Source organism: Perca flavescens, chromosome 9 (genome assembly GCF_004354835.1).
Source record: "Perca flavescens isolate YP-PL-M2 chromosome 9, PFLA_1.0, whole genome shotgun sequence".
Classification (NCBI taxonomy): Eukaryota; Metazoa; Chordata; class Actinopteri; order Perciformes; family Percidae; genus Perca; species Perca flavescens.
The window spans coordinates 32,933,848-32,950,923 of record NC_041339.1 but is presented as its reverse complement, the minus strand read 5'-3'; the positions used below and the strand labels follow the sequence as shown (position 1 = coordinate 32,950,923).

General features: G+C 38.7%; 1 long non-coding RNA gene across 1 annotated transcript in view; it reads right to left on the bottom strand.

Moving 5' to 3' along the window:
• The window catches only part of LOC114562181 (uncharacterized), a 58,361-nt gene extending 43,895 nt beyond the window's left edge, over nucleotides 1–14,466 (bottom strand). The window contains exons 1-3 of the long non-coding RNA XR_003693448.1: nucleotides 14,384–14,466; nucleotides 13,090–13,147; nucleotides 12,310–12,416 (exon numbers count right to left, since the gene is read on the bottom strand). This is a non-coding gene — a long non-coding RNA (uncharacterized LOC114562181). The remainder of the gene's footprint in view (nucleotides 1–12,309; nucleotides 12,417–13,089; nucleotides 13,148–14,383) is intronic.
• Nucleotides 14,467–17,076: the final 2,610 nt, after the last annotated feature.

Below are 17,076 nucleotides of genomic sequence, written 5' to 3'. Positions count from 1 at the left end.
CCAACAGACTTCTGTCTTTCCGTGCACATCCATGTAGAAAGGTTGTTTACTTTGCTTTAAAAGGGAGCTGATGTTGAGCTTGCATGAAACAGAAACACACAGAATTCCATATTGAATATTGATTTCTGGCCGTTTACACATCCAGTTATGGCCAGCAGTGGTGGAAAGTACATTTGATTATTTTAATGATCTGCTACTTTATTGTACTCCTTTATTTGGCAGCTGGAGTTATTGTATTTATCAGAATATGATTTAACATGAAAAACCTGAGATCAGTTCATCATATTTCAAGCATGATTATATAGATTAAACTACTCAACAGTATTTCAATTTATCTCCTTTGCAAAGTGCTACAACATTAAGATTCTTATTAGATTCTAATCAAATAATACCATAGACAGAGGCCATTCTACTGCATGAGTACTTTTACTTTTGATACTAGTATATTTTGCAGTTAATACTTCTGTAATAAGTAAGGGGTTAAATGCAGGACTTTTACTTATTAAGGAACATTTGTATATTGTAGTACTGCTACTTTTACCTAAGTAAATTATCTGATTATTCCACCACTGATGGTCAGGTTTTGAATTAGTATTATTCTCTAAACTGTATGACATTTAATAACAAAGGAACGCATACAGTATAATAATCTAATGTGCAACATATAGCTCTAAAAAGGCTGCTTTGAATCTTATTTTTCAGATAAAAAAAATCTTTTATCGCTTAATAAATAATATTCATTTTTAAAGTGATTTAAAAGTGAAATTTCTGTTATTTCAATAGTTTCTGTTTTGCTATGCATTTTGCGATTATATTGGGGGTGTTGCAGTGCTGAAAGAAGTATTCCGATCCTTTACTCAAGTAAACGTAGCAATGCCACTATATTGAAATGAAGCTCCATTTTTCTACACCGTAAATCCATTACAAGTAAAAGTCCCACATGTAAAATCTTTCTTTAGTCAAAGTACAGAAGTTTTATCATCAATTTACACTTAGTTAAGGATCAAAAGTACTCTTTATACAACAGAATGGCTGTGAAGACAATTTGAATGTTGCATAAGGTCAAAGTGGAGATACTGTACATTACATCCTGTTGGGTAGTTTAAACCAAAATCAGGAATCATTTTATCAACTGCTTCTTTTCACCACCGTTGATAATGTAGTTGTGTGTTAGGAAACATACTTTCAAAGCAATATAGAAAGCTAACAACCACACAGGCTGATCATTAAAGTTTGTATACTGCTGATATGAGGTGTGAGGCTCAAAAGATAAATGTCATTTGAAAGTTAGATTAGAACATAAAAGGACAAAGCCACTTCTAGTTTGACTATTTCCAGGTTTTGCATGTTTTACAGCCACCTCCAGCCTGTCTAACGCAGCTGTAAGTCTTTTGGCATCCTGAGGCTGCTCCTTTCCATGTGGACATCCAGGGTTGCCAACATCTGAAGACACCATATAAACAAATGAAACGACAGGGCCCGCGTCTATGGAAATGTAACAACTTGGTATTTTTAGAGTGCGGTAAACAGATCAGACTCACAGAGAGCTACCTCTCACACAAACAGAGGGCAGGCTGGGGCGGCTGCACTTGTGCTGCTTCTCTTTTTGTCTACATGGCTTTTGGTCGTGACTCAAATGCAGCATCCCTCATGGCTGACATATGCAGATAGAGATTTGGCAGTGGCAGCTCCTCATTAGGCCACTGACATAATCACAGTCTCTTAAAATGCTCTGTCGAGTAACTATTTGTGTGCTGAATGTGACGTCTGAGAAAATGTTTTCGCTGGGATGTTTAATATCTGTTACCTCAGTGTTTATTTCTCGTGTTAAAGTGCACTATGGGTTTCAAAACATTTCTCTGGAGCACAGTACTCTATAAAAATCTTTTTTCATGTTGCTTGAAAGTAATTGTCTATGAAGTAAGAACAAAATTCAGCCAGTTTTAAAAATTCTAAGGTATTACACATGCAAACCACATGTGATATCCATGCTTTCACAAGTTATATTTCACATTTGAACTGGCCAAAAAGCCACATGTGCAACACAAATTCACAAATTCTTCTATGATGCAGAGAAAGACGTGGCAGCAAATTATACAGAGGATCATGATACTTTATATCTGCTTGTAAGCAAGCTTCAAATCCAGAATCAGTGTCAGAAAACCCACGGGTGAGGGACTAACTGACTCTATCCTGTTAGTCTTACTGAAGTGGCCTCCTTCTAGTGTTTTGAACACTTTGGGGTCCAAAAAATGTCAGGTGGGATTGGTAACGGCAACAGCAGTTACAGTTCAAAAAGAAAAGAAAAGAACGTCTTTGACTGGACAACAAAGTCCTTTCTAATTTCCTAAATGCAACCCTCCATGATGAAAAGTCACACAAAGTGGCCCTGCAGCTAGTGGATTTTTTTTAGTGGAGTGCTGAATTTTCAATATGGTGGAGTATAGTGTCATCTAGTGGCTGGGACCATCCACAGAGATCATTTCTACAGTAAGGCGATATCATGAGGGTTACACAAAGCCTAACCCCCCCACCCATTAACTGTAGTACTCTGAGAAAGCAAAAATAAATTACTAAAAGCTACTCCTACAGTAAAAATGGGACTTTTGTCTCACTTCTGCTGGATCCTGCTCAATTTAACACCTGATTTAACACACACACACACACACACACACACACACACACACACACATATATACACACTACCGGTGAAAAGTTTGGGGTCACTTAGAAATTTCCATTCCAATCCATTATAGACAGAATACCAGCTGAGATCAGTTACATTGTTTTTTTAACCAGGGCAGCAATTTTCAGATTACGTATTTTAGATTGTGTTTACATAATCACAAAAGGGTTCTCCAATGTTTTCTCAGTTAGCCTTTTCTATATCAGATATCAGATTAGTAAACAGAATGTGCCTTTGGAACATTGGATGAATGGTTGCTGATAATGGGCAATGTAGATATCTCATTAAAGATCAGTCACTTCTTTCTACAATATTGGAGAACCTTTTTTCAATTATGTAAGCACATAATGTAATCTGAAAACTGCTGCCCTGATTTAAAAAACAATGCTACTGATCTCAGCTGGTATTCTGTCTGTAATGGAGTGGAATGGAAATTTTTAAGTGACCCCAAACTTTTGACCGGTAGTATATATATATATATATATATATATATATATATATATATATGAGATACATTGTAATGCTAGGCTACTGATCCAAATAAAGACCTGATTTAGGTTGTTGCATAATGAGTAGTTCAGAAATGTTACAAAAGACTTTAAGGTGAGCGTAAACTGAGAGTTGAGTGGATGATTTACACTTTTTCCTGTGTAAACACAATATTTAGAGCAATGGCTGGGTTAACCCAATAGGGGGCCTAAGACTAAAAACTAGCAGAGTGCCACCTTCGCACCTTGTTTGTAGTAATTTGGTTAAAAACTAATTTATTTAGGAATATGACACACTCAGAATAGGATATTCCCTAATAAATTTGCAATGAATCACATTTCTCCTAAACAACTGACAAACAGCTAACCCATATATGTGCCCAAAGACCAAATACCACAACATTTGTTCTGATTGGTCTAAGGTCTTGGAATCTGGTTCGGACATACTTTGGGAAAGCATCTAACAGTACAATTTAGACATTTTTAAATCACATGAATCACACTTTTATCAATAGTCAAATCAGGATTTTTGAAAAATTAGAAAAATGCTAATATTGTGTTTATTTATTATGTTTATTATTATTGGGTTTAACACGATGACGATAGAGAAGCGACAACAAGCAGCTTTTTGTTTACATTCAACGTGGCGGCCACCAAAGCGCAGCAACCCGTTGATGCCGCTGTCGCTGCTGTTTTAAAAGATTTCAAAGGCAAGTTTTCTCTGAAAACGGAACAGAAACTTGCCCTGGAACAATTCCTACAAAAGAAGGATGTGTTTGCCTTACTACCGACCAGCTTTTTTTTTTTTTTTTTTTTTCACTACCGACCGGCTTTGGTAAAAGCTTAATTTACCAGCTAGTCAGTGGCGGATCTAGAAAATTTTACATGGGGGGGCAAAGGGGTAGCGAGAGATCTTGGTAGGGTGGCAGGGGAAGACGGTACATGGAAACCCCCATATGTAAACTGCTATGCCCTACTACGCCCCGCAACGCCCTGCTATGCCCTAAACTGCTACGCCCTAAACTGCTACAACTATTATTTCTAGTCATAGTTCCATTATCTTTTTTGTTACTATAATTACCATTATTTTGAATCATAATTCTCTGTAACTGTATATCTGTATCCATCTGTATCTAACCAGCGACCACCAAGACCCTGGATCTGTCTGATGTTTCTGCCCAAAAGGAAGTTTTTCCTTGCCACTGTTGCACCAAATTGTGCCTGCCTGGTCTCTCCAGTTCCCTGCCTTCTCCTTCTTCATTTCCCTCCTTTTCTTCCTCCTATGCACATCTCCGGATTTTCTTGGCTGGCAATATCCCCACTTTTAGGCTTCATAGCTTCATAGCTAATATCTCCAGCTACTCTGGCCTGCAAAAGTCAAGATGTGAAAAGCTCTTGTTATTCTTGTATTACATTACACTGTATGGCCCTGTAGCTAATAAGCAGGGGCGGATCTACAGGGGGGCAAGGGGGGGCAGCTGACCCCCCACTGTAGGGCCTTGCCCCCACAGCTGCCCCCTAACTTTGGTGTTCAAAAAACTTTGCTTGTAAAAAAAAACTGCCACTATGTGCACAGGCTTCTTTAAACATTGAAACAAACAATTAATTTATATTAATTCATAATAAATAATAATTGTAGATGTAATCTTAGCCCCCTGCCCCTCAAATACTTAGCTACGTCCCTGCATCAAACGTGCAGAGCGGCGTTCGCACATTCTGGCTCACACACACACACACACACAGCGAGTCTGCTGCGGTGTGCTGGCCCTGCATCCCGGCAAAGACTGGAGCGACCGAGCCGAGCCTCGGAAAGTGAAGTCAGTTTCCCCAGGTGAAGTTAAAACACACGTTTCATGTAAAGTTAAATTTGTAATAATTATGTAATAATATTACAAACTGGCATGTTTGAATTCATAACGTTTACAGAGGGTCGCCATTTCGATGGCGTTACGTTACAACACACTACACAGTGCTTGCTGAGACCAATCATGTGTGTGTGATTAGTTAAGGAGTAGGCTACTATAAAATCCACTTCCTCTCACCTATCACGACAATAACGCTGCACAAATTAAACCAGGCAACATCCTTTACTGTCAAACTGGGAAAACCACAAATACAACGGGATTAAGAAGGCTAGTCTAAACATAACTGATGTGTGCATGTAACAAATCTCGTCTTTTTTAGGATACTTATTAGCTACAGGGCCATACAGTGTAATGTAATACAAGAATAACAAGAACTTTTCACATCTTTACTTTTGCAGGCCAGAGTAGCTGGAGATATTAGCTATGAAGCTATGAAGCCTAAAAGTGGGGATATTGCCAGCCAAGAAAATCCTGAGATGTGCATAGGAGGAAGAGAAGGAGGGAAATGAAGAAGGAGAAGGCAGGGAACTGGAGAGACCAGGCAGGCCAGAGCAGGAGAAGACCACAGAAGGAGGGATAAAGAGGAGGCTGCAGGTTCAGAGAGAGGGACAGAGACTGACTGAGAGAGTGATCAGCAGGAGGCAGATGAAGATGACAGAGAGGAAGAGGAGGCTACAGTTACCCCTGGACCATATGGTTGGTTTATATTCTCCTTACATATAAATTGCAGTACAGTAACATAACATGTTGTGACATGACGTGTTTTCAGTTTTTGGCTATTTTCATTCTGTTGTATATGTTATAGGGTTAGATATGTAAATATTTACATATACAACAAAAGTTCACTCTTCTCAAGACTCTTTACAGATAGAGTAGGTCTAGACCACACTCTTTAAGTTACAAAGACCCAACAATTTGGTGCAACAGTGGCAAGGAAAAACTTCCTTTTGGGCAGAAACATCAGACAGATCCAGGGTCTTGGTGGTCGCTGGTTAGATACAGATGGATACAGATATACAGTTACAGAGAATTATGATTCAAAATAATGGTAATTATAGTAACAAAAAAGATAATGGAACTATGACTAGAAATAATAGTTGTAGCAGTTTAGGGCGTAGCAGTTTAGGGCATAGCAGGGCGTTGCGGGGCGTAGTAGGGCATAGCAGTTTACATATGGGGGTTTCCATGTACCGTCTTCCCCTGCCACCCTACCAAGATCTCTCGCTACCCCTTTGCCCCCCCATGTAAAATTTTCTAGATCCGCCACTGCTAATAAGTATCCTAAAAAAGACGAGATTTGTTACATGCACACATCAGTTATGTTTAGACTAGCCTTCTTAATCCCGTTGTATTTGTGGTTTTCCCAGTTTGACAGTAAAGGATGTTGCCTGGTTTAATTTGTGCAGCGTTATTGTCGTGATAGGCGAGAGGAAGTGGATTTTATAGTAGCCTACTCCTTAACTAATCTCACACACACATGATCAGTCTCAGTTGGTCTAATTCTGCACCAAGGCTGAATTTCGGGAAAGAGACTTCAGATACAGTATTAGGGGACCACTAAGGTCTATATAAAAGAGACTTCAGATACAGTATTAGGGGACCACTAAGGTCTATATAAAAGAGACTTCAGATACAGTATTAGGGGACCACTAAGGTCTATATAAAAGCATCCAAAGAGCACCATGTCATGGGACCTTTAAAAGTTTGAGCTTGGTCTGGTGATAGCCAGACTAGTCCCATGTAGCCAAAGAATAAATATAGTATGATAAGATTAACACATTTTCCAGCCAAACAATATGGATTTCAGTAGCGGGAACGAAGGGGTTAATATGGGGCATTCTGGTCCCTGAGGATCTGGGGCAGCAAGAGAGATGGTGGCTGTTACTCTTGTGAACATGCATCTCCCTGCTGTCTGAGTTAATGGTGTTTGAAAATCTTTCAACTTGCTGGCATAGTTTGCTGTGTAACTGTGGCAACCACAAGAAACCACGATGCAGGAGCTAATTTCCCTGGTATCCCAGTGAGTTCCCTGAATTACACACTTCTACGCCAGGTTTGAGCACACATATGTCTTGGAGCAAAATCAGCGTTGAAGTTCAATTATCCAGTCTAAGCTAATTAATGAGCGTACGTTTGTATATGAGATATTTATATACAGATGCCTCGGTAACCGCTCACTTTAACATTTTCAAAACTGAGCAGCGCTACACCAACGAGACGATCAAGTGCAAATGATAAAGTATTTTGTTTAAAAATACATTTTGATGGCATTTCTGGCCTCCAGAATGTCAGAAGTTCCTAAAAAACTCTGAATCAATCTCAAGGGAGCAGGAAGACATGCACGGTCAAGGAAATCCAGATATGAGGTAAGATACAATGCCATGGGACAGAGAGAGGAGCAGACCAACCGACCAACTGTTATTATCTTCCATTTTATTTTGTTATGACTGAGGCTGACTACTTTCCCAACCCTCAGTCCTTTAACCAAACTAGGCTAAACAAGTCCCAGACCTCTCTCTGCAGCCTACTGCCCCCACACACATGAAAGTGATGTCTCATTATAATTCTGGATTAGATGGCAAACAAAATTCAAAATGTCAGTGTTTCTTTAATATGGACCACAAGCTGGCAAAACCCCACCACGGTAGAGTCCACACAGACAATGGATTACAAATGTGACCCAGTCTGCTGTATCACTGAAGAAAAAGGTATCCTGATACTGTGAAAAAACTTACTATTCAATTGGCTAAGCATTTAAGTTTTACGTTTTTTTGAGTTAAAAATAAGAATAAACTGAACTGACTCTATCTCCCCGTCCCAAATAGGAGTACAGTAGTCTATTTCAGTCCCCAAAGTTACAATTTACACTAGTGTACCCCCTAGGACTAATTATTGGACCTCAAGGTTTCCAAGAAAACGAAAAAGGTACAACTGTACCTTAGAGGGTACCGCCCCAGGGACAAGGTGTTGGACCCCTAAATGTACATATTTAGCATATTATTTCATAACAATAATTAGTTTAAAGCCCTGTGAGGCTGTAAAGTTCATTACACATGAACACTAAATGAAAAGACAACTTTGGTATTCTTAGATACTCAGTGCTTTGAATCCTGATGTCAACAGGCTAATGCTACAGCTAGCATGGGGGCAACCATGAATGGAAATGGAAATGCATCCGAGTTGTACAACCGACAGACCATCCAACTGACGTTGCCAGACCTAGAACCACCCAGCTAGTTACAGGCCAAGAATCCTCAGATGTAGGCATCAGTCAAGCATAACCTGACCGTTTAACAGAACACAGTTGGGTTGATGGGCTGGAAATGGTTCTTGAGGTGAGGTGTGTGTGTGTGTGTGTGTGTGTGTGTGTGTGTGTGTGTGTGTGTGTGTGTGTGTTTTTTTCCTCTCCTCCTCCATCAGGGGTGGGGCCAGGGGTTTAAAGACTCTTTCCAAGCAGGATATCAGGCTTTCTGGTCTTTTCTCCAACATCTGGCTCAGCTCAGCTCTCTCAGATCACAACCTCACATCCCCATTTACACCTTCTCCTTCAGAGCCAGAGAAAGTATTGTCCTCCTACTGCTCAGCCTGCATTGTGGCAGCTATGATCCGGATTTTCTCTTAGCACCTGCTTCCTTTTGCTGAGCTAGCTGGGAGGCCTGACTCTTCTCCACAGCCTTCAGAGCCACTTGGTTGACTTTTTAAAAGTTACCTCCAGCTGCTGTACTTTAAGGAGAATCTCCTTTTCCACACATCCTTGTTGTAGGTTCAAGATGGTTTCCTGACTCTCTGTAGTCTGAGCTTTTTGTGGCGTTGCTTTTTCAACAGCTCTATCTAATGCTGAAGCATCTTCTTTTACAGTTCAAAGGCATTACAGTAAGCTTGAAATCCTGTCTTCTCACTGCAGCTGTGGCTTTTTTCCAAGAAGCATGTTATCTGGAAAATATGCTTAATAAAACCCGGAAGCTCTGCAGATCTGGAAACTGGCGTAAGAAAAGACCTTTCCAGGTTTTAATCTACATAGTCGTTGAAAGGACTCAGCTAACCTTCTGCCTGGAAGAGAAAATAAAAGAAAGGAACAAAAGGAAGACCAGCCCTGAAGAAGAGGGTGATGTTGTTTGCTGGTATTACACTAGAGGGCAGAGTTTAGCAGCAGTTTGGGTCTGCTGCTTAGTTTAGCAGCTTGTACTACGGTAATTTGACTAATAAACTACGGTACCGCTTGTTGTTAACTAATACAATACATATTTAGTCGCAAAATGACTAAAGCCAGAGACTAACAAAACTCATATCAGGAAAAATAAAGTTTGATTGTGAATTCCATTAGCATTTTAGAGACATTGGGCCTCATTCACCAATATCTTCCTAAGTTTTCTCTTAAATATGTTCTTAAGAAGGTTTCTAAGAAAAGTTTACGCCGGATTCATGACGTGTTCTTAAACAGCAGATTTGTTTGCATCTGTGTTCTTAGGATTGATGAATCCCACGTCTTCGTAACTGAAAGCGCGTGCCAGTTGTTCCTAATTAGCATAAGAAAACGCCCCAAAAATTCCCATATAAGGACATGACACTTCCTGTGCACCTCCTGGGAGACAGGTTGTCGGAGCTTGTCGGAGCCGCGGTGGAGGAAGTACTGAATCTCAGTACTTAAATAAAAGTACAAATAACCAGAGACATATTTACTTTAGTAAAAGTAGACGGTGTCCACAACCACAAACAAGGCCTGGCTTTTAAGAAAAGTTCCTATCCTAACCATGAAACGGAAATATGTTGTTAGAATCGTAATGCGGTTGGTTTTATTCATGGATGTATTTCATTTTCTTTAACCATGCAAGTAAGCAAATAAAGTGTGTGAAGCAGCGCAAATGGGGAAATGTGAAGAGGTCCAGCTAAATAAATAAGATGTGAACGCGTCTTACACAGCCTGGCGGAGGAGTAAACGACGCTGTGGAGAGAAATAGATGGCAACTTTGATTTAAAAACGGGAATAATAAAAAAACAAACGTTTTCATTTTCACTTTTACCGGGGCTGTATTAGCGAGGGTCAATGGCGCTGCGCCGGGCTCTGGAGCACCGGAGCCGGCTTGGATCAGCGGTGCCCCATATATATCTACGGCAACCAAACTTCACTGGTGAAACAAACGTGTGACGGTCAGGAAGACGTTTTGGCGGGGGGGAAACTGATCAGAAAATCTAACGGAACATTGTAGAAATGTAGTGGAGTAGAAAGTATAGATAATTGCTGCAAAATGTAACAAAGTAAAAGTCAAAAGTAGGCTATGCACTATTGAGTCTACTTAAGTAAAGTACAGATACGTGAAAAATGTACTTCAGTACAGTTACAAAGAATTTGTACTTTGTTACATTCTACCACTGCATTTCGGCCCTATAAATAGCGATCAATCACCAAATAACGCAGGATTTAATCAGTTTAATTGCTGATGTAAATTGCAGTGTTAGTGTCGTTTTGGAATAATATGATTTTTTATCAACAAATGATCAGAAATACATTACAGTACAATACTATCATTGTAAACGACTGTAGAATTAAATAAAATGCAGTAAGCAATCATTTGGAGCAAATTGTCATCACTCAAATGTGCGTAAGAGGGCTTTTCAGTGTTAGTAGATTTTGTTCTTAGCTAAGAACAAATCCAAGTTAAGAAAACATTAGTGAATGCCAGAATCTTCGTAAAAAAGTGCGTAAGAAGGGTTTAAAAACACATTTCTTCGTAAGAACGGTTGGTGAATGAGGCCCATTGTCCATTATCTCATATCAGAAGGATTTTTATGATGATGCATATTCTCTCTTTCCACTTTGAGAAATATTGAAAACTTGATTTCTATGTTATAAAATCCTGCAAGATTTGTTGACAATTGTTTACGCCTAATCTTTTTAGTTTGCCAATTTTACAGTCAGGTCACACAGTCCACTGTACAATGCTGTACAGATAGATTAAATAGTTTAATGACTGAACAATGAACTTAATCCCACAATACTATTCAATTACATTTTTCAATTATATTTTATTTATAGTATCAAGTCATAACAAGAGTTATCTCGAGACACTTTACAGATAGAGTAGGTCTAGACCACACTCTATAATTTCCAAAGCCCCAACAATTACAGTAATTCCCTCAAGAGCAAGCATTAGCAGTGGCTGTTGCAACAGTGGCAAGGAAAAACGCCCTTTTAGGAAGAAACCTCGGCAGACCTAGACTCTTGGTAGGCGGTGTCTGACGGGGCCGTCAGGCTTTTTGTCCATTGATGTATGGCACATATAGTCTAAAGTTCCAAAGAGACAGTTTGCAGTTAATTTAGTGAACATAAACTGAGTCAAATAGATCTAAATGTTTATTCTGCGCAGTTTCTATGCTAATCTTGATTTCATTTGAAATGGCGTGCAAATAAAGATGGATAAGACTGTTTTTTTGTGTCGTGTGAGAAAATGATGCCGCTCATCAGGGCAGCTAAATCAGAAACAGCTCAATCTTAAGAAAACTTTTCTTCAGTCATTTCCCATGCCCTTAAAGTATTTGGATTTTCAGAGAAGCTCGACACATTCGTCTGTCTGCTCTTAAATGTCGAGTTTTGGGGTAAGAAAAAGGGGAAGCTGCCACACTGAGGCGCTTTGTGGCCTTGAGAACAGCTTTACCCCCTTCAAAACCAGTCACAGCCGAAGAACCAAACACAAGATTAATGCTTTGCACATGGATGATTGGCAGCTATTTATTTGAAAACCAATTCCAATGTGCTCTTTGGGCGCATGAGTTTGAGGTCCTGGGATATTTTGGAAACTGTCTGTGTTTAATTAGGCACCTAATATAAACACTGTCTATGACACACTGAAGTGCCTGCAAAACAATTTCAGAAAAGACCACAAACTGATGTGAGGTCACCAGTAAAAATACAGAATTAAAATACTCTATACTTCATTTTTTATGGACATTCCTTATAGAATTGTGGAGCTTAATAAAACTAAATTTTGCTCATAAATCAGTTTCCTTCTTTTACTTCCTTGTTGTTGCAGTGGCCCGGGTTCCCTTTGCTGCATGTCATCCCTCTCTCTCTCTCTCTCTCTCTCTCTCTCTCTCTCTCCCCCACTTTCCTGTCTATCCACTGTCACTATCTAATAAAGGAAAAAGCCCCAAAAATAATCTTAAAAAAAAAACTTCCTTGTTGTTGCTGCCATTGGTGCATGTGCATCAATGTGGCAGCAGAGGGCGCTATGTTACTACTTAATGACAGTTTGAGTGTCATAAAATGACTTACAAGCTGGAGAGACTGGTGGCAACACAGGCATTCAGTGATGATGATTATGATCATAATGACTACGATGATGATGAAGAGGATGATGACGAAGATGATGGGGTTGATACCTGGAAATGAAAACCAGAAATAATGTTCCATTGCATACAATAGCTGTTTATTTACTATATATATCAGGGAGTGCCGCACTTCATGTTTCAAATAAAATTCAACATTTAGCCTTTTTTCTGACCCATTTTAAAAATGTCTATATCAGAAATATGGGTTTCTTTTTTAACTACTACCAATTTGAATTACCCAAAAACAACACGGATGGTTCCATCCACCGCGCTTCGCAAGTACAATAAATGATTGGATCTCTATTGTCATCGAATGTTAGGTCTTTCATTGAATTTCATAGCATTTGAAAAAAAAAAAACTGAAGTGGTTTCGAAACAGTATCCTGACTGAACGTTGACATACACCAGTCTGTGATTATTCATCCATTCTGATTTTTTAACTCAAGAATTAGGTATAATTTCCTATAAATTAGGTAAATTGGCCATGACTTTCAAAAATGAGTGTAAAACTAGCGATAATAAGTAGGTGATAGTGGTCTTACTACATGGTAGTGTGGGGAAAAAGCGCTGAAAACATTGAAAAAGCGTCAAAAGGGTTGAAAAAAAAAGAGACAGAAACATCATCAATAAATGCATCCAAAAAAAAGCCTGCGTTTCTTTGGGAACATTCAGTGGTTGATAAACCTTTATTGCACTGATCCAGTATTTGCTCTCTTCGTCTCACCTGATTGATTGGCAGTCGTCATCCATCTTCAAGTGATGAAACTGAGTCCCAAAAACATCTGTGAAATATGATCCTATCAACAAACTTTTGTCTCTGTCAAAATCAATTGAACATGAACTCAGAGGTCTTTGACTGTGTGAAGCTCCAACCTTAAACTCAGACTACTTGATGGCAAAAGAGTAAAAATGAGTGGGGGGAAGTAACTAAGTACATTTACTCTACTGTACTTAAGTATGATTTTAAGGTACTTGTTATTTACTTGAGTAGGCCTATTTCCATTTTATGCTACTTTATACTTCTACTCCTCTACAATTCACACATACTATCGATCCCTCTAGTTATTTAAATAGTTCAAATTAGCTCCACGTTTACCAGCTGCAACATTAAAGTGATGAACACATTAATGCATCTATAATTATAATCCAATAATAATATATATATTATTCTGAAATTTGCCATTCTGCATAATGATTATTTGTGTTTTTTTTGTACTTGTAGGCTTTATTTTGATGCTAATAGTTTTGTAACCTACTTTTACTTAATTAAAACGTTGAATGCAGGACTTTAGCTGTAACAGATTATTTGTATTTCTACATTGTGGTGTTGGTACTTTTCTTTTTGTAAAAGATCTGAGTAGCTCTTCCACCACTGGTAAAAACTCACCAACTAGGGGAGACCGGGGACACTTGTAACATTTTCGACCTTTCTGTCTGTATCTCAGAGCTCTTTTAAGCCAGGGCATTCAAAATGTTAAAAATAATTGCATCTGTCTGCTATTAAATGGTGTAGCTGTTATCTTTGTAACAGAAACAGAAAATGCATAGAGTGAAATGTTACATGTACCCCGTAGTCCGGGTTAGTTGTACCATACCCTGGGGAGAAATGTAACATTATGAAATTAGGAATATAACAAAAACTTGATATTGAAACTTTCATTCGACATTTAAATGAATTTTTTCATATATTATTTGTGTTTGTATGGGTTGAGAGGCACGCCTTGGTCTGTCTTTCTTTTCCAAGACCGAAATTTAAAGAAAAAACAAGTAAATACGCCTAAAATTTTGCTTGGGGTAGGTTGTAACATTTTCTAACCCAGACTCTTGCTACAACTAACCCAGACTATTGTCGCCATGAACTAGCTAGCTTAATTTACAGCTAACAGCTAAAAAAAATTGCACTAACAACCTGCATGAATAAAGACACAATAAACATGATTTAAGTTTGTTGAGTTCAACTACAAAGCCGGCAGTGCTATCACAAAAATAAATGAGTTAAAAAAAGAATACTTTCTTACCTAAAAATTGTGTTGTTTTTTTCTTTCTAAAACGTGCAGTGTCATCACAGGGGGCAACATTATGAATCCCACCACGCCAAGACCCGCCCTACAAAGCAGCTTGATTGGTTGGGGTTAGGCATTTCACCTCGAGTGGTTAAGGTTAGGATAGCCGATTGGTCAGGGGATAGGACCTGTACAAATCAGGTTACGTTGCCTTGCGTAAGCATGGACGCCTGGCCAATAGTAGCTATTGAAGGGCGGGTCTTGGCGTGGCCATAGTGGGGGGAAAAATATCGCTCCCCGGTCTCCCCTACTGACAACATGCATCTATCATGCACTTTTGCGTGCTGACCACTGGGGGGCAGGAGTGTGTCGTATATTAGGAGAATCATTTCTACAAAATAAAGACTTCAAGCTTTCTCTTAGCAGGATTTTTTGGTTTCAAAATTATCTAGTAAACATCTAATTAAATTATCTTAACCATTAATTTATATTTAAAAAGTAAAAAACATTATCACTGTAATACTCCTTCACTATTTACATATGGACGCGTAAAATCGGTGTGCTTTTTGTATTTGGTCCAAGATATAATCTCAGGATGTGGTTGGTTTTCATTGGAATCTCAGTAGTGACAGATGGCAAGATGGTGCTGCACATATGAACGGGTTTAAATCCGGTTCTCTCTCAGAACACCGGCAACAAATGCCATGACTAATTCAGAAAAAAAATAATTTAGCCTTACAAATATTTTATAAAGCAGTAGTCCACAGCCACAGTCTCATCTCATTCATCCACCTGTGGGTTGCTGGTTAAATTCCCTGCAGGCCAGGGTTTCCCTCCACACACACACACACACACACACACACACACACACACACACACACCGAAAGACGCTGTGGAGAAACTTGCGAAACCTCGGTGTGTCAGCCGGGCTCACTGGGCAGCCGTGGCCGGTACAGAGGCCTCACCGGCCGGACCGCACAGGTGACACAGTCACTGACAACACATGCAAATCACAGAACAAAGAGCAGAAAGAAAACACACAAGTGAGAAATTAACTCTTGTCAAATATTATCAGTTTGCTATTTTTTTTAATTATTATTATTATTTTCTCTTCTTTTGTTACTTAAATGAAAACTCTGCACATTCTGAAAGAGTTGTTCTCTTGATCAATCAGGTCAAATTACAAAATAGGGATATGATAAATAAGCTGGCTTGTACCTCTTTTATTGCATTAGGCCTATATATATATATATATATATATGCTATTTTTAATGATTTCCATGGGCTCTTAAGTGTGTCATAATACCAATAAACTACATGTGTTTTTTGTTGTTAAGTTAAAAAGGCAAAGTTTGAACTCAACTAGTCTCTAAAAATGCAGCCAAGCTTTATGCTAACCTGATTTATTAATCAATAAAGATATTTAGGAAATATTTTCGTTTTGGAAACATTTGTGAAATTTAAAGAACATTCAGGTGAATTTTTAAACATACATTTAGTGGAATCCATGCATGAGATAGAAGAGTTTTATAAAGTCTATACAAAAAAAGTCTTGTGTTGGAGCTGAAACGCTCAGGAAATTCTAGGCCACATTATTTACAGTTATTATTTTGCTACCTTTAATAAACTATAGTTTAGTAACAACAACAAAATAAAACATACATTAATGTTGCAAATGCCACATGCAGGGCTGCTTCATACGTTTTAAATAACTTTATACTAAAACATACTAAGACATTTTACTTTTCTGATACATTTTCAGACACAACAATTTACATTTAAAAACATGTGAGGACAGATTGTTTTTTCAACAAATGTTATTCATTAAAAAAAACTGAATTAAATACAGAACTATGAGTGGCAAAGCGGTAAACGCCCTCTTAGTAACATATCACCAATATAAGAAATAAAGAAAAACGTTAATTAGTTGTTGTTGTTGTTATTGTATCCTGCTATTTGTAAACGATTTTCTCAGTTTGATAATTAACTGTTAATTAATGTATATTATCTGTCAGTTTAAAAAAAAGACATCCTTCCCTTAATCGTCTTCATCTTTATAATGTTTTTAAACGATTATTTGCATCAGGCTGGAAACACACGTATGTTGTTCTTAGGCTTTGCAATCAACACAACGAAACATAACTTTCCAGAAGCCACGGGGTGTGGGTGGGGGGTGGGGTCTGATGGCTCCGTTGACACCCGTTCAGTGTGAATGACATTTGGAGGTCTTCATCTTAAAATCCCACCTCAGTCCCAGCAGCCGCTCGCACCCAGGGGACCTTTTCTCACCCATCTCGACCAAATGAGGTTAATTTAACCTTTAATTAGTTTCCCCACACCGCCCACCGGTTGGGGGGCAGGAGGGAGGCGTCCCCACTCTTTCATGTCCGTCTGTTTATTCAGAGGCTCAACCGCAGCTGACGAGAGCTCCTCACAGACTGCAGCCTCATTAGGCTCCTTTTGCATTCCTAATCGCTAATACCTTCGTTCTGATTAGAGGTGTAGGCATCCAAACATATTGTAATAATATACATGTGAACTGTTCATTTTGGAAAAGGCCTATAATTCCAGGGCCTGTAAGGCCTCCTATGACACAGATATAACAGAATATACTTGTGAATGGCATTTTTGGGAGCTCTGTTTTGGATCATTTCTACTTTTACGCTGATTTGTTAAATTTAATTACATTTCGGAGCTGAAGAGGAGGG